Here is a 23,025-nt window from a genome sequence, read left to right on the forward strand (position 1 = left end):
ATTCAGAAAATAATGCAGGGAGATTTCTAAAAAGCTCAGACTTTTTTTTTTTTTTTTTTCCCCTTTCTCCACCTCAAAAGGGACTGATCTGTTTCTTTTCAAAGCAAAGAGGTTAAGCCCAAACCAGAATTCCTCACTCCATCCCCATGTTGCTTTTTTATTCTTGTCCTGTCTTGACTTTGCTGTTGATGGGGTCACTCAGAAAAACAAACCAGCCCACACGGAGGTTTTCTCTCCTCCCCATCCTCAACACCAGCCATTAGCAGAGGTGGGGATAGGATGGGGGTAAGGCTGGTTTACTGCCCCTCCTTGAAACCTCCCCTTTGGCCAAACCCCACATTAACGGGAAAAAAAAAAAAAAAAGTCTAAGGGTTATGTCTTGACTAAGTGAAATAGGACAGAAAGGGAGTTTTGCAAAGATGGTGCCTAGCTAAGCGGATTAAGTTGTTTCATGCAGTTATGGGTTAAAACTAGTGGAAAGTCACATTCTGATTAAAAAAGACACCACTGTGTGAAAATAGGGTTGGTGTCACGCATGCACAGGTGGACACCTCTTCCCTCCTTCCTGGGGCGCTGCTGGGGCAGAGCCCTGCTGTGCCTCGTCCATGCTGGTGGCAGTGGGGAGGTGTCCCCAGGGACATCCCTGGCATATGGGGTGGGGGGGAGTGAGAGAGAGAGCGAGCAGAGCTGGCAGTGGTGCCCGGCTTACAGCCCAGCCAGGCTCTTTCCCCTCGCCTTCAGCCCTTGCTTGGGCAAGCTGGCGTAGGGCAGCTGGCAGCACAGGGCTGGGCAGGATGGGCATGGACAACACGCCTGTGGATAACATGCCTTTAATTACTATTAATTACTTAATCATGCTCTCCGTGGCCCTGCTTAAGACAACCGCGTTAATTACTCACAAACAAGCTCTGGACACGTACAAGCTGTAACAGAGGCAGCAAGTCATTTGAATCCGGTCCCCCGCAGGTTTGGCCCCTTCTCGTCCTCCTTTTGACCTGCTACAGAAGATGCAGTTACCGGTGATCTGCTCCAGGGTTTCTGTGTTAGTTTTCCAGATGATTTTCGGGTTGCCCAAGGTCTTGCTCCAGGATGCCATCACCTCCTTGGGTACTATCCAGGCATGGAAGATCATTCCCAGCAGCTCAAGGTGGACATCTCAAGCTCTGCCTCTCTTCAGGCCAGGAGGGACAGAGGAGCCCCTTCCCTGCCCCATCATTTCTTTTGCAGCTCCGCCGAGGGATGGCTCTCCCAGTCATCAGGAAAAATGGGAAGCAAGAAGAGGGAGTGAAACCCCAGGATCCTTGCAGAGATCCTGCAGCAAAGTCCTCAAGCCAGGCTGGGTGCAGCAAGTTCTGTGGGACACGAAAGGTGTGGGACAGAGTGAAACATATATTTTTAAGCCTGGAGTGCTCAGACTAGGCCTAACGTCTTTGACAGAAGACAGCAAATCTGAACTGTGGAAGAATTAAAAAGAAATCAACTTACAAAACAAAACACTGTCAGAATCTCAAATTGACATGGGCTCCAGGCAACAAAATCAATCACAACCACATTTTCCAGACCATGCTGGTCATCAGACACAATCTTGGGTGTGGGGTGGGAAGAGGAGGAAAAAAACATGAACCTAAATTCATATGAGTGAAACCAAGAAAATCCACTGTTACAGCATCAAGAACCACATCAGCCAAAATATAGGAAAGCCACATGGAGACCATTACCAAGGCAAGACAGGAGGAAGATACAGAGAGATGAACAGGTCAAGCTTCTTGGTCCAGTCGCCATGGGACTTTATTCCCATAGAGCTTTTCGGGCTTTGCCAAAATGCCCATGCCACCCAGCTGTAGGGTGTTCACACCACCATGGCTGGTCTTCCTGCTGCTGGAGGCAAACTGTGCCAGGGGGCTGGAAAAAGCACCGCTTCCCATCACTGAGGAGCCTCTAGCCCCTCCATCACCCACCATCACTCCCCTTCCCACCTCCCTGACCAACGGCAGGACAGACAGGAGGAACTGGGTTATCATTCCTTCATCGCCGTCGCAAGGGTTATTGCATCAGCATCTGAAATGAAGGCATGTTTGAATCAGTCTGATGATTCTCATATCCCCCTAAAAAAAATAGCTCTCTTAAAAGAAAACAAAGGCTGAAATGCCTCATAGTCTGGGCAACTTGACAGCTGTGGAGTCAGCCCTTCCCAGGAGCTCCTGTCTTGTCCCACCATCTCTGGTGCGGCACAGGGGACAGGCAGGCAGGGGTGGATCTGGCAGGGGGTGTGCAGGGATGCAAGCGCACGTGTGTGTGTATCACACCTCTTTCACAACTCTCAATTGATGGTGTTCTCATAACATCGACTCAATCATCCTCTATGATAAACAAAGCCAGCAAAAGACTCCTTCCTAGGGGAAAAAAAAATGGCTGGGGAGGGGTGGGGGGTAACTGAACTTACGTCGACTCCAAAAGCATGTCAGGCAGCAAGTAATCACTTCTGGGGATTTGCTGATATGTAATTATGTCTGGCAATACAGTTTGCTATCAATCATCCCTGTATCAGTCCCATAGGCTGGGCCATCTCATAGCATGGCTTCCAGTTATTTCAAAAGCTAACGTTTCAGGTAAAATCGAAACCCTCAGATTAATTTCCAGCATTTCAAGAGTTTCATGTCACATTCCTGTCTTAAACACCTCCAGCAAGATCGTCTCCTGCCCAGCCGCTCAGGAGACTGATTCACGGAGCGAAGGTTTCCAGAATCACACTTGATAAAATGCAATGTCTGTATGGGCAGCCACAGCGGGGTGGTTTCTCTCCAGCCTGTGCCTACATTTTCTGGCACACATACCCTCGGCCACGAGGATTTTACGCGGCTTCGCAGAAGCTTCCTGCGCTGTGCGGCAGTCGGTGCTTTTGCAGGACTCTGTGCTTACCTTCCCTTAGGAGCCATGCCAGCTCACCCGTGATGGCCCCTCCCGGTAATGTTATTCAGAGGCTTTGTGGTATTTAGTGGTTTAGAGAAAGCCCCACATCCTGGGGGTAACTTTTCGCACTGAGGAGCCCCACCTTCCCTCTCGGACATCAGAAGGAGAGGGGAACTTGCAGCCTCTCAGGTGAGATGGCAGATGAGCAGAAGCCAGTACTTAGCATTAAACAAAAACAACCTTAAGAATTAAGTCATGAGTTTTATGCCAGTTTCAGGATTTTGGAACTGCCTGACTGATGATTTTTTCTTTCTTCTTCTTTTTTTTTCTTTTTTTTTTTTTAATCTGAGGATTTAAAGGAGCCTCTTCTACCCTCACATTCTTGGTGCAGTCACAGCAGCCCTGTTTTCCAGAAAAATGAGCTTCCTAGCTTTCCTGCAAGCCATGGCATGGCCCTCGGTCTGCGCCCACGTGCTGAGTGGGGGGATGCAGAGGCTCAGCACTTTGCTGGCGTCCAGCTGCACAGCAAGCTGCTCTCTCTCATCAGACGTGGCAAGTTCCTTCTGGTCCCTGGCACAATGTGCTCTTGTGGATTTGGCTGTCCTGTTAGATGACCCAGGAGATTCTAACCCTCTTTAGGAGACTTCATCTTGTTTAACTCTGCCTGCTGGAAGTGGTTTTGTCCCTTTTAACGTCACTTATGCAGAAGTTGCATGCAAAGCCTTCCTTAAAGTAAGGCTAGGGAAGTCATCTGGAGCAAACAGAGGATGACTGCAGTGAGGAAACCCCAGAAGGCTGGGGTTTTCCACCCACGAGTCAGACAACAAGCCACTGGCAGAGCTGGAGATAAAATCCTGTTCTCCCAAAGGTTTGATCTTGTCCCTATCCTGAAGCACCCTGCTTTGAATGCAGAGATGCACCTCAGGACTGTGTCTGTAAATAAGTAACTATAATCACAGTCCTGAGGATGGGATGGAGAGCTGTGAATGTCCAAAAGTGCACAACTTAATACTGCAGAGTCAAATATCACATCGTATCACGTGCTCTCCTCCTTTTCAAAGGAGAAAGGAGTCCAAACCCTTAAGCAGCACTGAGTGTGGGAGACTGGTTGGAAGCTGTGTTAGAAGAGGCTGGAATGGGTATTACCAGATCCAACCCACAAACACGGACTGCTCATTCCTGGCATCAGAGACATCAGACACAGGTTTGGCCCTAAAGCTTCATCTAGGGTAAATGTGGTCAATGACAAAGCCAAGATGCAATACAGCAAAAGCCTGGGGTCCCCATGCCCCCAGCGTCTCACCGGCTGCAAGCGTCGCAGTGGGGTGTTGGGGAGTGGTGGCTGCTCTGCCACCCTGCTGTCCCTCCACCTGCAGATCTTAATTAAACCTCCAGTGACAATGTCATTCTCTCACCTGGGAGGCAACTCCCAGAGAAGTGCAGTTCCCAGAGATGATGCAATAAGGTGAACTTCCCTCTTTGCACACCCTCAACCCATCAGCCATTGCCTCTGGCCTCCATGCCAGGATCTTTGGAGGGAAGGGGAAGGAGGGATGGGGGGAGCTGATTCATCTCTGGCTCAGTTTCAGCCTGAGCCCTTGCTGATCCATCCCTAGGGATGTGTCTCAGCTCACAGAGCCAGACAGTGAGACGCCGGGGAGGGATAATCCCTGGTGCCGCACAGGGTGCAGGACTCAGTGGTGCAGGGCTTGCATGGTGGCTGGATGCAGGGGTGGCCAGCACATCCCCAGGGCAGAAGAGGAGGCAGCCAGCTGGATGTAGGCTCAACCCCAAGGGAGCCAGGTCTGGTTCACCTCCAAAATAGTACCTTTTTGCAACCTGGGGGGTGAGCCGTGGCTGAAGGGAGCATGTCAGAGTGTGGCTCATTCACCATGCCCTGTTGGTTAGAGTGGGAGAAGGATCCTGCCCAAGCAAGAGCTGCCAACACATAGAATAATAGAATAATTTAGGTTGGAAGAGACCTTTGAGATCAGGTTCAATTTTTAACCCAGCACTGCCAAGCCCACCACTGAACCATGTCCCCAAGCACCACAGCTACACATTTTTTAAACCCCTCCAAGGATGGTGACCCCACCACCCCCCTGGGCAGCCTGTCCCAGGGCTTCACCGCCCTTTCGGTGGAGAAATGTTCCCTCAGACCCAACCTAAACCTCCCCTGGCGCAACTTGAGGCTGGTTCCTGTTGTCCTGTCACTCATCCCCTGGGAGAAAAGACCAACCCCCCTGCCCACAGCCCCTGTCAGGCAGCTGCAGAGAGGAATCAGCGCCCCCCTCCCCCCCCCCCCCCCCCCCCCCCCCGAGTCTTCCTTTGTCCGGACAAAACACCCCCAGTTAATGAGCAGGACCACTCAGCCGGCTGGGATATTCTCCAGCCCCTGTTGCCAGAGCAGCTCTGGCTCTGCCAGGCATAACACTTGATATGGTGTGATCCCCACGTTCAGCATCACTGTGCCTGCTTAGATCCTGCACAGGGGCTGGAAAGGGAAAGAGAACTGATGACACCAATAAAATGAAGATTGCTGTCTTGGTGTCAGGAAAGTGGCCTCTCCCTAACCCCATCACACATGCCAGTCCCAGGGAGGTCCAGCATCCAATCTCCCCAGCTTCAAAGAGGGAGACAGGTGGGTTTTCAAGGTGGGCTGGGGGGAGCAGCATGTCCCCAGGGCAGGGGCAGACCCTGCTATTGCTTTCTTTACCCTGTAGAGCCCTAGCTCAGAGATAAAGTGGCCTCTCTGGAGGCCCACGATGATGTGGGTGACCCACAAAAAGAAAAAAAGCCACCTGGCCTTTGCCCAGGGCAAGCACAGAAAGCATAGGGCTGTATGCCAGCATGGATGGATATGGACAAGGGATCTGATTGAAGTGGTCCAGGGAAGGAGAAAGCCCTTCCCGGTGGCCCGCAGCCCCCCCAGAGGAATGCAAGCTATGCAGGGACCAGAGGTCACCGCAATCAGGCGCAGTGAAGGGCAGCTGTAAAAGGGAAAGATAAACCCAATAAATCAGCCTGTGGGAAGAGGAGGAGGGCACAAGTGCACAGACAGAGCTGCGGGAGGATGGTACAAGGCAGTACCCCCCCCTGCCCCCCCGGCAGAGGGAGGGGGCTTGTGAGGGCTAACCTGGGCCAGAGACCAGCCTGGAGATGGGGGGATGCAGGGCACAGGCAGTGGTATCACACGGGCAGCATCTGCAGAGGGGAAGATGCTGGGGAGACCTGGGAAGCCTGGATGGGGTAAAGGGAGCAAAAAGCATCCACAATGGGGGAAGTCTTCTGGTTTTCCTCTGGCAATAGGGAAAAACAACCGAAAAACAACCCATCAAAAAAATGAAAATGTGGGGAAAAAATCCGGAAGCAGTGGCTTAGATACAGATGGAAAAAGCCCTCAGTTTTATCCTAGTTTATTTTATATTATTCCTATAATGGGAGACGGCAGTCTGTAAGCAGAAGACACAAAACACTCCTTGAAGGAAGTTACAAATGGCTATGAAGTATTTTAAAACCTGTCATTTTTTTTCTGCTTAGACAGGAAGACAGGAGACCTCCCTTAGGCTCAAACCTCTGTTGTGCAAGCGTTCATTCCTGCGGCTCCAGCTCTGTACGTGGACTACAAAACAGTGGTTAAGGGGAGATGGATGGACAAGTTGGCAACTTAGCTGGTGACCTGCTCCCCTTTCTTGAGCCCTCCAGGTGAAAACAGATATCCAGACATATGTTTTTAGGACACAATAGTAGTCAGGTAGCTATACTTGCTTACCCAGAGTGCAGAATAAGCCCTCGGTGAAAATCTGTGCTCGTCCACATCCATTCTGTGTAAGCAGGAGGGCTATATTAAACCTATACCAGATGCTCTGGGTCTCATCCCACCTGGTATGGTCAGAGCCAATGCACCCTGGAAGAGAAGATGCCAATATAATCCCAGCTTCCAAGGCAAAGTACTGAGAACCCAGCTCCAGTACAAACTGAGAAACAAGATGTTAGCCTGCCCGTCTATGGAGAAGTAGATGGGAAACGTGACCCTTGGTGCCTCCAAAAATAAAAAGTTAGTTGTATAGTCTCATGGCTTTTAGCTTGGTTTCTTAAGATGCGAGGCTTGTGTGTCGGGGAATTCACATGCCCCCAGACAGTCCACCATCCCAGTCCTGGGAAACTTTTGAACCCTTTGGCCAGTGCCCCCCTGATTTGGCAAAGGAGCTGAAGTCTCACTGACACAAAGCGCCTACGAGCCTTGTGAAAATAGGTGACTCGCTAGAGAAGAAAGAAAAAGTGCTATTAATATCCTGAGTGAGGGAAGAATTCATCACTCACACAGCTCTTATTATACATCAGAAAAAGCTGTTATAAAACCCCCTGCCACAAAGAAAGGCCCAAGTATGAATCACTGCTTATGAGATATCAAAGAATCCAACCACAGTGGTGAAATCTACATGGACCCAAACATCCTCGGTGCCTCTGCTCCAGACCACGCAGTCGTGCCCGCTGCCTGGCCTCTGACCATGCGGTGAGCACCCTGCCTCTTTGGGATAGATCTCCTGGGGCAGAGGGACATCTGTTTGAAAAGAGATAACATCTCCCTTTGAAGATGCTGCCTACAAGGGGCTTCTGCCTCTAAAAGACTGAAGGGTAGCAACTACCCAAGCCTGCCTGCCATCCACAGTCTTGAAGGCGCTCCCTAAAAGACCAGGGGAGATGGTTTTTAGGACGCATAAAATAGAAGAGAGTGGAATAAGCATCACAAGCCCATCACCCTTCCTCTGTGGGTTCCCACTGTGTCTCATCTTTTTCCCCTTGGCTAGACTCAAGCAAGCTAGGGTCTGGACCCTGTGGGTGAGGATAACAGCTGCAAGCCCCAGCTGGGCCGGTGGCCGCAAGGAGAACTGTGACTCTGTTCAAAGCCCGTTCCCACAGATCAGGCTGCCTCACAGCTTTTGTAAGCTGTTTAACAAAGCACTCTGAATACTGGGCTTACGGTTTTGTGATAGTTTAGCAGGCTAAAGGGAACTCTTAAACCACTTTTCAGTGAATACAGTGAAATCACATGAGATGCATTGGGGCAAAAGTGGCATGCGATGGAGAGGAGAAAAGGAGCAGCTGAAAGTTGAGGGCTGTGGGGATGAAACCAGTTCTGCACTATCCACGACCACGAAGAGGGCTGGATACTGAATACCAAGATAACGTAGATGCCTAGAATAACCTAAATAGCCTAGATAACCCCTAGTCTAGTATGGCACATCCATCCATCACTGAACTGGGGCCATGGCGCCTGCAGTGACCTGACTCAAGTCTTCACATACCGTAGCAGCAACCCTGCATTACAGATCCCAGAGTTGCTCAATGCACGGTCAAAGTCTGTGAATCTGCCCCAGGACAACGTGCGGGGGGGTGGTGGGGTCTCAGGCTGTGGGCTCTGACTTGTGCTGGAGGGCTCTGCTGAAGCAGCCAAGTCCACCCTGAAGGCAGGGACAGCAAGCTTTCGGTGGGTAGGGTTGAAAGGGATTCACACCAGCATTGCACACAGGCAGGGGTGCCAAGAGGAGGGGTTGGCGGTGACCAGGTTGGTAGTGGGTCACCAGTGCTGTGCAAGGCCATGGAGAAGCATCTACAGCATTGCAAATTCTCCAGTGTCTATGCTCAAGAGAGTCACACCCACTAAGCCTGTGGGACACCGCTCTCTAAAGCATTATGAGGTCAGGCATAGGCTGTGGAGGTGGAGGTCTTGATGTATTTATTCCACCTGCTGAGCTCACATCTTGGCAGGGCAAGCTTGCAGGTGATGGGAAATTTAGTGGCTTATTTTTCAATCTCTCCCCATCCATGCCTCAAGCAATGATGCCTGGTCATTTGGCTAGGGTAGAAGCAATACCGACAGCTTTTCTGAGTCTCATCTGTTTTTCAGCCCCTCCTTCTTTTCTTACCTGCTCTCTCACTTCCCCAAGGTCCTGTGAGTGCTGCAGCTGAGTAATCTCTGAAGCATGAGCCCTCGCTCACCAACAGGTCAAACTATTCCCTAGCATAATCTTGGTAGCTGATGGTTAAAGCCAAAACCCCACATCTTGCCTCCCCAGGGATTTCCAAGGGCAAGGAGCCCTGGGAAATGAGGGCAGCTGTGCCAACACAACAGGGGAGATGGATGGAAAGGGCAAAATGGATCAGCAGGGTACTTTCTTATTATAGGCTCTTTGCTGGCTCTGAGAGGCATTTCTTGCAACAAGAGGATCGCATCACACAGCAGCCACCTACAGAAGCCACAAGCGCTGTTCTAGCCATCACCCCTCCCAGAAGCAACAGTTTTGAGCACTGGAAGCTTAAATTTGGCTTCCCTTGTAAATCACCTTGACAACATCCAGGTGTAAGCAATTCCCAGGTTGGCATTTTAGCAACATTTCATCCCACACCATTCTTCAGATGGAGTATTTAAGTCTTCAGAGCCTCCATGGAGAGATTCCAGTAGCCCTGCTCTACCAGGAACGATCAGCTGCACTGGGGTGCTCTGCCCTGGTACCCCACGTGACATGTACAGTGACTTGATGCTTTGAGAGACACTTACCTTGCTAACAGCAGCCACAGCACCTGATTTCCTCTCCTAGATTAGTCACTTTTCCCAAATTTTGTTCGTTTTGTTTGGGTTTTTTTGTGTGTTTGGGGTTTTTTTTTGGTTTTTTTTTTTCAGTTGTGGGTTGTTGTGTTTTTTTTTTTAATAGGGAGTCCCTCTGTTTCCTGCTATAGACTTCATTTTCTCTGCACTATAAGCACTTGAAAGTATTTGTACTGTCAGAGAGACCAGCTCATCTGTTCAGCTATTTTTATTCCTTCTGCCATGGCATCTTAAGAATTGTTTTTCCAGAATAATCTCTGAATGTCAGGAAAGGAAAGAAATCCTCTCAGATACAGTCGAATGGAGTGAAGTCAATTTCTTACACACCAGGACACCATAATCAGGCTGAAGTCTTTAACACCAATAGTTCAGTTAGCAGGACGGTCCCATCAGAGGCATGCTCTTTAAGCAGTGCCTTCAGCATCACAGCACACGTTCACAGCAGGTCTGGGTGCCGAAAGTGCCAGTCCACTGGGGGAACTTGGGGGAGCTCAGGCCATCACGCTACCGAGGGCTAAAGGGTTCTGGTTTATTTCCAGAACTATTAAGCCTCAACTGAACATCCTCCAAAAACTGCTCTTGATGTCAGCATGGCCAGGTCTGGCACCTAGAAACGTGGAAGGATCAAGCCTCTGCAAATATGGATTTGTTTGGAAAAGGACAATCGAAGTATTTCCAGGCTCGGCTCATTCTTCGTGACTGCATTAATATCTGGGGAGTCAGGTTCCTTCTTGCTGCTTCTTGGAGACGCTGTAGCCATGCTTAGCAAACCCAGCCTTGCCCACCAGTGCGGTATGTGTGGACCACCCTTTGTACACGGCTGCTCTGCGTGCAGGGACACGCAGACACTGGCCTGGAAAGCATGGGCAGTGTTATTTAGGAAATACTGTTCCTGACAAAGCTGTGCAGAGGAGAGTAAACTTTGCCAGCTTCTTTACCCTGGCTCCTACCACCACGTCTGGTGCAAGCTGGCACTCATCTGGTCCCAGCAAGCCCTGACACCTCAGCTGTGTCAGCCATCCTCCAGCTTAGGCTTCACGTGGGTGCCACAAGGATCAACCTACGCCTGGTAGGTAATTACACGGAGTGCAAGTCTAAACTAGAGCATCCTTCTGAATTACCTCTGTGGATACTTGTAACACAAAGTTGTATTGAGCCAAAATGCAAACCCACATTCTTTTCGTTACATTAAACCAAGAAACCCCCCACATTTATTCCCTTTAATCTCGAATAATGCATCTGGATCAGCTGCTCTGCAGACAAGCCGTAGGAGCAACAGGCAGAAAATGTGGAGTTTCTTTGGACCAGAACAGTGTTTTCTGAGTATCGTTGATGCTATGTAGCATTTGAAAATCATTTGTGGGACACATCTGAAGGTCTGAGTATGCCTTAAACATCCTAAGGCTTCAATCATAGTTGGTTATTATGGGGCATTTGGAAGATGGCATGTTCTAAAGCTGTTCTAAACACCATGAGGTTTAAAACTGAGCCTATTTTTCCCAAGGGTGTGAACACTCTGAGGCTGTTGATTCAGATGAATACTTCCAGCATCCACTGGCCAGCAACCCTCAGACACCACGTGGCCTGTTCTCAGTTTGTCAGCGCTGCTGACGCTGCCAGAGCTGGTGACATGTTGCGCTCCATCTGCAGCTTCTTCTTGGATCACATCTTCAGCTCCCAATGAGCAGCTGCTCCCTCATCAATGGTCTTGTCAACTTTGAGGGCACCAGTGTCTCCTCTGACTCTCCCTCCTCACACACGTGGCACATCACAGTCAGGTATGGACTTGTACCAGCCTCAGTTTTGCTTCTGGCAGTGAGGCAAGCAGCTCTCGTCTCCCTCTGCTTCATGCACAACACAGCATCCTTCACAGCACAGTGGTGCAAAGCTCCCTGGGGTGGCTGTGCTGCACAGAGAGCCGGGAGCCAGCTTGGCCCTAGGCATGGCCAGGGAAAGGCGATGCCTGTAGGTGCTTCCCTTCAGTGCTGGTAAGTCATAACTTCTGGGCCCTCAAAACTTGCTGGCTTGGCTACTCCTCCTGGCTCTGTGCTGGGCTCCCTTTGGGGGCTGCTTGCACTGGGGATGCTACTGGCTTGGGAGCTGCAGGACAAGTCTAGGTGGAAAACACCTCCAGGGACAACCCTGTTTAATTGCCAAGGTAAATGTCAGTGTGGGCATGGCACTGTTTCTGAGGTGCAGCAGAGGCTTTTGACCACAGCCGTCAGCACCTTGCTTGCTCTTTGTTGTCTTTCAATGGTGGGCCAACAACAGTTATCTAAACCCCCTTGGTGCCCACCATCCAGAGACCTGACCAGCTTCTCTGGGGCCCTTTCCTTCATATTGTCACCATGAGGAGCACACAATGAATATCTTCCTCCCATCAGGTCCATACCCTCCCTTTAGGCTCATCTCAAAACCTTCTGGAGCCACACCAGGGTTCAGCTCTGGGCTCTCACACCTGCACCACCACGTATCTCGCTGGCACACTGCATGGCAAACCCCAAAGAACCGTCTGGCCACAGTCATCTGTTAATCCTCCTCTGGCCTCTTCCCTATCGGGGCATCATCTAAACCATGACACAGCCCTGCTGTTGACTTTGCTAGCCTTTGATCATATATTCAGAGGCTGGACAGATTCTCTCCGTTACGAATTACAGGCTTCTAATTGGATTGAGAGCCAAGCCTGTACCTTCCCCTGTAATTTAGCTTTAATTAATGCCCATTTATTATTAACTGTTATCAGCTGGGCTTAGTCTTAATATCAGCTAGTTATTATCCCAAGACCAGCACGGATTGTTTTCATCTCCTTTATTACCCGTTTCAATAATTTCCCCCTCCCCTGTTGACAGATGCACACAAAATGTGCGCATCAGCATAAAGGATTGCTGTTAAGGAACAATGGGTCTTTCAGAGCCGCCAAAGTCAAAAGAAAGTCTCCCCATGTCTCTAGGTCAGTACCCAAGCCAGCATGGACAAAGAAAAATGCCCCTGTATTTCCACAGGAGGTATGTGTTTTACCTTTTTTCTTTTTGCTGAGGCACAAAATCTGTAATTGAGAGTGGAAATCAGTGAGGAGCTATTTTGAAAGAACTGGGGCATTTTCGTGTTCTTTTATATTTTCCATTTTCTCATTTCTGGCTTTAAGAAAGAAGAATCGAAAAAGAAATCTTTCCTTCCTCTTCATCACATTCCCCCCCCAAAAATAGCAGCAGTGAAAGTACCATGAAGCAGACCCAAGAAAATAGCAATCCGAGGACTCAGGAGAGGGCTTTAGAGCCTGGTTAAAAAGATAGAGAGCTGAAGAGGAAAGAAGAATGCTTTGCTTCCAGCCTGCGTCCCTTTTCCATTCTGCAAAACCACTCCACGAGCTCTACTGAGAGTCCTCCAGCAAAGGCAGAGGCTTCAAAGCCAACGCAACCATGCACCAGACTATTTCTCCTGCCCTTCCTTGACCTCCCCTGCAAGTGGAGCCTGTTGAAAGCTTTCCTTTCAGAGCCATGGGAATGATGGTGGCTCTGAAAGGACCCTGAGATGATGCCAGGGTGTCTGTGGCTGCTGTGCAGGAGCCAGGCATCGCTTTCACCTCTCCTCAGACCTCACTCATAGCTGCTCCCATCAGATACTTGGAGACTCATTGAGAGCCTCCCAGGGTTTTGTGCTTGGCGTGGTCTTTATGCCCCTAGAAGAAACACAAACTCCTTCAACTCCCTTGCTACAGCCAGGCTGCCAACAGGACATTGCCCACTTGCCTTGCTCCTGACTCCCAGAGGTGGATTATCAGCAGCAGAACTGCCGGTTCTTTGGCCTTTTGCTTCTACATCCTCATGAGGCCAGAGGATGTGGGCTGAAGCATCTGGAAAGCAGTTCGACAGGATCAGCCCCCACACACTGGGGATCTGACCCACAGCAGCCATGGCTTTTGTTAAAAGACCAATTCCAGGCTTTGCCAGAAGGCAGTAGTTAATCTAGGAGCGAGAGCCCACTTCGACGGCCAGTGCTTAGCAGGCAGTGAGCTTCCAGCTTCTACACACTGTCCCTCCCTAAGGCATTGCTCCAGCCAACTTGGCCAAGAGCATCCAGTGTGCAGAGGGCTGATAACTAAAACGTGGTGCATCAGAGCTCCCGGGGCTGGGCTGCCACTGTACGGCACCGAAGCACAAGCAAACAGCGCTATTACGTATGGTGACAGTGACGGTTGGTGAGGAAAAGCAACAGTGGCAAAGGCAAGAAGTCAGGCATGGGAAGGCCCCTTTCTCTCTCGTCTGGGGTTGAAGACCTCTTTGAGAAAGGTCAGGAACTGGTCAGAGGAACAGAAACGTCCCCAAGGAGAGATGCAACATTTGACTTCCAGGTCAACAATTTTCGTTTGCTTTTTCCCCTATTCTTAGGGAATATTTCAGTTCAATATTTCTCGATAATTGCTGTGAAATTGCCAGTTCTTGCCCAATTTAACACTTTCTTCTCCTTGATTTGTTCTGGGTCAGCCAGCAGACCTGTCCTGTGTGAACTTGTGAGACTGCCAAGTCGGCTTCTATTTTTTGATGAGTAAAGAAATCAACACTTCCAAGTTCTCAGCGTCAGAAGGATTCAAAATCCCACCTTGCTCCCAGCCATGTACCCCTTGCCTCAGGGGTGCAAGGGAACATGGAATCTCCCTAACACCTTGCAAGCCAAATGCAATGCAACGCTCGTCTCCAGCTAGAAGCCAGACCACAACAGACTGACAGCAATACCACTCTGGTTCTAGTTCAGCCACTTCCCATTTAAATCCACTGTAACCGTCAGCAAATCCCCACCATTTCTGACACTGAAGCGATCATCTGAACATCCTGCAAGCTCTGATCTTGAGGGCAGAGGAGCTTACTCAGGCACTGCAGGGACTGCAATGGGGTGAACAGCTGGCTGGGGCCAGGGGAAAGCTAGGGACTGCCTCGCAGCGCCTTGTCCTCTCTGCAAGCCTTTTTTGCCTGTCTGCAGACCCCTTAGAAGCTTTGTACAGGAGACACAGACCTCTTCTGAAGGGACTTGGCTATAGGGTTGCAGCATAACTTGCACGGATTGGTATTGCTTTGTTGTCTTTCCTCACCCCTTGGGTTGTGAGCCCACAAATTCCCATTGCATCCAGAGATGTGCAATAGCAGGCTCGCTCAGAGAGCAAGCTTTGATCCTGGACCGAGATCTCAAGCCACGCAGACAGGTGCTGCAGACATGCAGCTGCTGGCTCTGGCCACAGGGACAGTGAGGTGTCCTGCACCAGGAGCCCCAGAAATGTTAGCCTCTATGAAATGTACAGCTTCCCAGTTAAATTGCATTAAATCTCTGTGTGGCTAGGATTAATGTAGCTGTGATTCAGCGTGAGTAAGCTGGATCGAATTGCCACCAGTAATTTTGAGTGAGACCAGGCAGGCACAGGCAGAAATCACAAACTAGAGCATACCCTGAAAGCATGTCACGATGATGGGGGACGTCCCAGGCACATGCTGCTACCTCATGGCAAATGGAAAGGAGGGAGAAGGTTTTGGTGACAGTGGCAAATCATCTCATCACCACCACAGCGTGACAGCTGCCCTGGGACAATTACTCTGAGCTGAGTGCATCATCCATCCAGGGGCTCTTCCCTGCAAAGACTTCATTTGGTTTAATTACTCTAATTTGGAAGTCAATTCAGATCGGCTTTCCTAAAGCCTGCCTAGAGCAGCCCTCAAGGAACTTAAAAACAACTGAAACAGTTTTCAGTTCTGTATCAGCTCCCTCAGGCTTGACAAAAATAGGGTAAATGCACCAATAAAACACTTTAAAAGATGCTTTCCCAACTTGCTGTTTACCCAGGCTTTCAGCACAGTCCACTTCCAAGCCCTCAAGGTTGGAAAAAATCACACCCAAGGAAGAAACAGCTAGTACAGGAGGAGCCTGGCTCATTTGTCAGGAGCGTGATGGGTAGAGGAGGGTGATGAGGGTGTCCCTGCGTGTGCACATCCCCCACCAGTGGCTCCCCACAGCTTCTCACCACAGATCAATGCAGCTGGTAGAACAAGCAAGGTGGAGCGATATCTATGGCCACTGCTGTCCCCGGGAGAAGAGATGAGACAGATTTATCTGTGCACTGAAGCTGAGCTAGTAAAGAACTACAAGGTGTACACCTGCACGATGGTTGTGCTCCGGCAAGGTCCCCGGCAGGAGATGCCCAATTGACCTTGCTATTTAATGTGCTGTGACCAGCACGCTGTTACAGTGGGGTTTCATAGCAGGCTCCTGCAGAGCACGGTAAAGAAGCATCTCTCTCCAGCCATCTGAGTCAGCCGCTTCCCCCACGGACAGGCAATCTGTGCAGGGAGCACATCCCAGGCAAAGCTGTAACCAGCAGGAGTGGCATGGGAGCATCACTCAGCATTGGTTTGGCCGATGGGCCACTCCAGCATCGGTCAAAGAAAGGGGAGCATGTTCACCCTCTGCACAAGGCGCAAGCAGCAATTGCATGGTGCCATGCTGATTTTCTGAGCCACTGCCTTGCTCCAGCCTGCGCACAGTCATACAGCAGAGAGCGGAAATATTGGATGCTGCCAGTCCCAAAGGCGTTTTGTTAGCCAGCACCAGCAATGCAGCCTGGCTGATGGACCAGCATGTTTTCATCCATGGCAGCCACATGGGCAGCTTGGGCTACCAAAGCAAGAGGTGGCTCTGGCCATGCCAGTTTATTTTGGGAGATCTGGAAGGCTCCACTTTGGCTTTGCTTCATCATGGGCAGCATGCACACCTGACTGATGCAGGGGCAAGGTTTGGAAAAGAACAGCATACTGGCAAGGAAGGCTTTCTGAAATATTTTCTAGCACTCACTATTAAAAAAAAAAAAAGCTGATGTTTCAGTGAAACATCACTACATCTGGAAAGAAAATTCAAGAGCAAAATAGACTGTCTTCTCTGCCGCTCTTCCCAAATTCCTTCAGAGTAGGAGCAGTGACTGCCATGATCTCTGGCTTTCACAGGTGTGTAAATTTATCTAGTTTCAGTCAATTCTAAGCCAGACTCTGAAAATAAGCTCTGTATGGCCTTATATGTGACCCAGAAACAAACAACAGAGCAGGGTTTGGATATCAGCTTTTAAATCCCAGCTTCCCTCGTACCACCAGCCCTTGTCACCAGCTGATAACCAAAGGGCTTGATATGATGCTGTTTTCCAGCACCTTGGACTGATACCCTGTCCTGCAGGAAGCAGATGGCCAACGTGGATCCAGGCATCACCTCGGTTTGTTTAAAGCACTCCTGGCTGCTGTGTCCAAGTCTTCTCCTGGCAAGAATGGACGTGTCCTGACAGTTCTGTTGCGAAGTGGGAACTTTGCAGCAGCTTTCTGTGGCCCCTCTTTCCCATTTAGGTGAGGAGAGAGGAGAGATGGAGCTGTGGGTTGCATTTGCTGGCCCCCAGTGCAACGAGTGCGCATGGTCCCAGATCAAGCTGGTGCTGCTGGTGCAAGTGCAGTGGCTGGAGCCTGGGGATCAGCATCTCTGGGAAGTGGATTGTGAGGAGCTGGAAACGTGCCTCAGGGCACTGCCTTCCTGTCTGCAAAGCCTTCTCCCACGCTCCTCGCTCCTCGGGAAACAGCATACCCGAGGCACGATTTCTCACATTGCCAGCCTGTGCCTGGGGAGGGAAAAGGTACATACAGCAGCTGACGACGTTTGAGGAGGGTTGGTGGGAGGCTGCCGTGGTGCCTGCCTGATGGGAAGCTCCTTGCTGGGCGAGCAGCACTGTCCCAGCTCCTGCCAGGACCTGCTGCTTCTGGCAGCAAGGTGGCTTAGAGCGTGGCATGGTGCCAGTCTCAGAGAAAAGAAAGCGTCCAGCACGGCTCTTCCTCAAAATGACCCAGGTGAATCTTCGGCCAAGATTAACAACAAAGGCTGGAGCCTGCTGGCAAACTGGGCTATGGCAAACCAGAGCATCCCTGTGGTGCTGGCAGCCGCCAGCCAGCTGCAGGAACGGGTGCAGATGCTGCGCAGCCCACAGCCCAGCATCTCCCGGTGCCACAGTGAAGGGGATGGAGGGTGGCCGGGGCACCAGATAAACCCAGCGCCAAGTCCTTCAGGCTGGGGAAGGGAAGGGCTGGGGGCATCCTCCTGTGAGGCTGTAATTCATGCTAGCCTTTTGTCCTCACTCCATTTGCTAGTTAATTGCTTCTGGCAACCAGCAGCAATAGCATAAAGCATCAACGCAAAGCCGTGTGGTTGGGAGAGCCCCAGCGTGGGCACAGACAGCTTGCAAAACCATCATCTCACGGCAAACAGTGGTGTTTCTTATTGCTCTCAGCCCTTCCCAGAGCCTTCCTCAGTGCACTTTCACAGGGAGGGTCACAAAGCTGGCTGAGTTCGGGATATGGGGACAGCAATCTGTCCCTGTATCAGAAGCAGGGCAAAAAAACAAGAAAAGCACAAATGAAAAACAAGCTCCATCTATTCTGACACAAAGCCAAGCGATCTGCCCTCCAACCTCACCTATCGCTCCTCCACGGCAGGTGTTGTTTTATATTCTGCTCCCTCCACCTCCCTGCTCCTGCCCTAGTGCAGGGAGAGCTCCTGAAATAGCTGCTTCTAGCCACTTTATTTTGGATGCAAATCATTGGTATTCTGCAAGAAGAGCTCTCACTTGGAGAGCTATCCTGCCAGACCTGTTCCAGCTGATTTCCTCACAGAGCTGAAGCCCTTCCTATAACAACCTTTGGCTGCAAACTGAGCGATCAGCCAGGGTTCACCTCCTTTCTTCTTTATCATTCCAAAGCTGTCCCCTCCTCATTTGTTTCCATTTTCCCCCCTTCCTTCAGATCTGCATTACTGCAAAGCGCTGTTAGTAAGATTTATGGCTAAATATTATCTGGCATACAGGTAATTTAATATGCACTTGCTGGTCCGGTTTGAAAAGCAAACAGCTTCTCTCACCATTCTGCTTTTGGTTCAGCTGCCTTAATTGTCTGTGACATACCATGCACAGGGTAAATATTTGGTCCCAGCCCTGAAGCTTGAAGGCTCCCCTCCTGCTCTCTGCGTGTGGATCTGGATCTTGGCAGTGTTTGGGGATGCCTTTTCCCATGCCGGGGTGAGCAGGCTCACTCATGAATTGGGTCGTTGCTGAGGACCAACAGAGCAGAGGAGGGGGGGAGAAAGGGGAGCAATGTGGCTCTGCAGGAGACAGGAATCACAGAACCAGAGTAATTTAGTTTGAAAGGACATCTGGAGGCAACTGGTCCAAACCCCTGTCAGGGTAGGTCCAGCCAGATCCAGTTGCTCATGACTATGTCCAGTTTGACTGTCTCCAAGGATGAACTTGATTTGTGGGAAGATGCTTCTTTTAAAGTGGGGTTTTCCCAGTTTTATTTAACTTTACAAAAGCAGGAGAGATTGAGAGCTTGTCCAGGAGAGAAGGCAGCATAGTAAAACTAAGACATGCTACATCTCCAGCCAAGAAGGCAGAATATGAGGAAAAAAAATTACTTCTCCGAGAGCAATTATGCAGCTCAGTGATTGAGTGGGGAAGTTAAATTGATGCCGTGGACCCTGTGGCAGCAGCACAACCCAGAAGACCTTTTATGGGCTTTCACGCTGAACAATGTGCAAGGGAAACTTGAGCTTTAGCTACTCCAACGACCCAGCCAAAATGGACATGTTCAGTTGGCAGTGGGAGAAAACACAGCATTGCAAAAGGCACGAGAAATGTGGCGCCTGCCTTGCAAAGAAAGAGCCAGTTGCTCACGCTGGAGGATGCCTGCAGTCCTTCCCACCAGCCAGGCTGCATGCACAGTGCAGCAGCACCGGCACTTCCCACTGCAGCCAGCAAGAAGCAACCCATCGGGAAGTGGGAATTTGTAAACAACATAGCAGGAATGTTTCAAAGAGCTGTATTCCTCCATGTAGTCCTCCCATGGACTACATGCAGCACTACTACTACTACTTTTGCAGCACAGGAGGTGCTTTCATGATCTTATCACCTAGTCTTCTGCTGGTACAAGGAGCAAGCTTTAATTACTGCTCTGTGTGTGCTTAATACGTAGGAGAGCACAGGCACCACTGTGTAGGAGAGTCCATGCTTTTCTGCACATGGACCATGCCAAAGGGGTCTTGCTTCACCAAGCTGCAGGTTACCCAGCTCCCCAAAGCGTGGTGATAACGCCCGGTGGAAGGAGCGTGGTGGAAGGAGAGGAGCCTTTCCTTCATCATCAGGTCTCCCTGGCAGCTTCTCTGTGAAGCAACAGAAGAAAAACCAGTGCCAAAGTGTAAGATGAGAAACCGCCCAAATCTCTAATCCCCAGGCACAGCCTAATCTGCTCTGCAACTGGAAATTTATATCATCTGTCAGGAAGAACTACATGCAACAAAAGCAAATTCAAGGGAATTCCATGTTGCATCTTGTGGCTTCTCCTTTTGCTGGCCACTGTGATCTGTTTTTTTAAGGTTGGCCGTGCTTCCTAGAGGGTAAAGTCTTATTCCTAGCTCCACTGGCTGGTCAGATCCCTGTGTGCTCTTCTCCTCCCTTCCTATCAGTTGCAGAACTTGTGATATTTATAAAGCATCTCACATAGGAAGTACTTGGTCCTTTTCAGACCCTTGGGTGAGAACAGACTCTGAATTTTCTGCTCTGCACCAGCTGGCCCTTTGGACCGTGCTCAGGCCCTGAGCAGACTTGCACAGAGCTAAGAGTAGCAAGCAGAGGATTACCCATCCCAAAATCTTTCTGAAAGGCCCACAGATGAGAAACCAGAGGAAGACAGAGGCCACATATGAACGACAGCGCTCCAGACAGCCCATCTGCAATGCAGTGCAATCAAGGAGTGACTCTGTGGCAGCCTGAACTCTCGATGAGCTGGTACAGAGCGCTGCATGGGCAGTTTTCGCTTTAATGGAGGGCACTCCCTTGGAACAAGCATTTGGCACCAGATAAGTGAGGACTGAGATGGCTCTAATCCTGTAATTTAATTAGAGCTGCGTAGAGCTGCCTAACGAAAAGACCATTTCCTGAGCAGGCTGCAGCGCTGGGCGCCTGGCTGCTCTCTCTGGGCTGGCAGCCTGGACCCTCTCGGTCCTGCTCTGCCACAAGAAGACAGTGCAGTGCTTTTCCACCCCTGCTGTGTCATATTTTTCCTTCTTATGGGTTTTAGCCAAAGAAGCACATGCTGGGACCGCCCTAGATGTTCATCCTCATATTTGCGAACAGAGGGCTACCCAGTGATGTCTGGTGGGGAGGGAAAGGGCAGGAGCTCTGGTTTTATCCCACAGAGGCAGGAGGTGACAGTGAAATTCCAAGCTCCAGGTCTCCTTCCATTTTGCAACTAAGCAAAAATATTGACTGAGACAAGACAAGGATCTGCTGAAGGAGTGTGCTGCCAATGGTTGAATCTCATCCTGCACTGACGGGGGGGTCCTGGCACCCTGCTCTCACACCATCCTACGAGCAGGGGTCTTGCTCCAGGTTCTCAGAATCTTCCCAGCTGCATAGGGAGCACTGAACAGTCCCCCGATTATGAAATGGAGTGGCCCCCGTATGCACTCTTACATGCACTGCAGGACAAGCTGGGATGGCATGGGGTGTGCATCACTTTGGAACACAATCAGTCCCTCTCCCAAACGGCCTCAGTGCTCATTTTCCTTTTTGTGGCCCGTACATGTCTGTGATGGAGCAAAAGGAGCTGGGGATGAGTGACCAGAAGCCTGAGGGACCAGCCTGTAAGGGCAGGGATGCATATCCCCATCCCCCGCAAGAGGTGAGCAGCCTGGGCTGATGCCTCCTCTCCGTCTTGGGAAAAGCATGCAGCCTAAGCCTGGCCTGAAATCTGACTGGGATCAGCTCAACATGAGGTTTTGGTCTGAGCCTTTCTGGCTTGACCCTGACCCAAGCACACCGGGGCTACGGCTCCCAGCAGCCTCTCAGGGCTCAGCCAGCCACAAAGCTCCTCTGGCACAAACAAATTCCTGCACAGCAGCAAAAGCCCAGGCTAGCCAACAGCAACATGCCTAATTAACAATAATTGGCTCCTCGCCACTTCTCTTCCAGGCCCAAGCTTGCACCCGCCCCAATAATTGCTGCCCCATTATGTTTTCCGGATGCTCCAAGGTGAAAGGGAGCTTTGTACAGGAGCCCCAGGCAAGCCTGGGATGCAGCAAGCTGGCAAACAGTTGCTCCTGCACAAAGTCCCGACACTGGGAGAAAGGCAGGGCTGGGGCACCCATTCTGCTCCTCTGAGCTCAGCAAGAACTCCCAGCCCCAAGGGAGAGCGGGGCAGGGAAGCAGATCTGGCATCTCTCTGCCTGCCCTGGCCAGTGTCCCTGGCCATACACTGCTGGGTGCTTATACAGGACACATCCCATAGAAATTCCCTCAGGAGATGTCAGTGGCCCAGCCCCATAGAAATGTCCCCAGGAGATGTCACTAGCCCTGTGATGCCACCAGACTGGGGGGAAGGGACTGCTGGCTGCAATAAAAGCAGGTGTAATGAACCACCCTGCTACCCTGGTATGGAAAGAGCCTCCCAGAACAGCACTGCCCAGACCTCTGGCTCTGTGGTCTGGCTGCTGGAGGTCCTCTGCCTGCCCCAGCCCGTCATCACCCCAGCTCTGAGGAAGGTCCTCTGCAGGCAGCTTCCTACAGCAGCTTCAGCTGAAGGAAATCCCCAGCGCTGGGGAATTTCCTACCCCATCTTGTAAGCTGAAGGCTGCTGGAAAGCTGCACCAAGACCAAAGACCTCCTATGTTGTTGCTGGTCCCCCAACCTTTTTCTGAGCCTGTCGCATGATGAGAGCAGCTGGGGCCCAGCCTGGAGGGAGCATTGCTTTGTGGCTCCTTGGGGAATCCCACACACAACACTGCCTGTCTGTGGTTAAACAGGGATTTCCCTGCTAGAGCCCACCTTTTCAGTCACAGACCTGCAGCTGGGGAAGGATCAGAGCGGCTCTGGCGTTCCACGTCTTCAGAGGAGGCAGACAACATGCAAGAACACAAGCTGAAGGCCAGAGGCAGTTGGAAAAACTTGGCTTTAAGAACTGCTCCTGGTTTGCAAACAGAAACAAGAATAAAGGTTCATAAATCTGGGGCCAGCACTGCTCTCCTGGCTGCAAGGCACCACGCTCTTTGGCTCAGGTGTGGTGATGCTCTTTGGCTGTACGTGAACCATCCTGCCTCCCATAGCCCAGCCCTGCCCCAGCCGGTCCCCACCAACCCTGGCAGGAGAAAATCAGCACCAAGCACAGCCAGCCTCTGCTACTCCAGGACAAATCCTGGAAAAGAGTTACTGTCATGCCATCTCCCTAAATTGCTGGGTCCTCCTGAAGGACCGTTATATAGTGCCCTTGCTACTGCCTTCCCCAAAGGACTGCCCTCCCCTTTCAAAATATTTAGGGAAAGGCTGAAGCGTGGTGCTTCATAACCCAGGGAGAAGAAAGTTGCCCTGATTTAGCTGAAGCTCTCAACCACAATGAATTCGGTGCCCTGATCTCGGCAGCTAAGCACGCTGCCTGCACAGTACATCTGTA

At 50.8% G+C, this 23,025-nt stretch overlaps 1 long non-coding RNA gene across 1 annotated transcript; it reads right to left on the reverse strand.

The window, feature by feature from the left end:
• Nucleotides 1-814: 814 nt before the first annotated feature.
• LOC129736715 (uncharacterized) lies at nt 815-22,538 on the reverse strand. Its single transcript, XR_008733735.1, has 3 exons — nt 22,420-22,538; nt 6,683-6,817; nt 815-1,352 (listed from the first exon to the last, which is right to left on the reverse strand). It is a non-coding gene; the product is annotated as an uncharacterized LOC129736715 (long non-coding RNA).
• Between the last annotated feature and the right edge of the window lie 487 nt (nt 22,539-23,025).

Source organism: Falco cherrug, chromosome 8, assembly GCF_023634085.1.
Source record: "Falco cherrug isolate bFalChe1 chromosome 8, bFalChe1.pri, whole genome shotgun sequence".
Classification (NCBI taxonomy): domain Eukaryota; kingdom Metazoa; phylum Chordata; class Aves; order Falconiformes; family Falconidae; genus Falco; species Falco cherrug.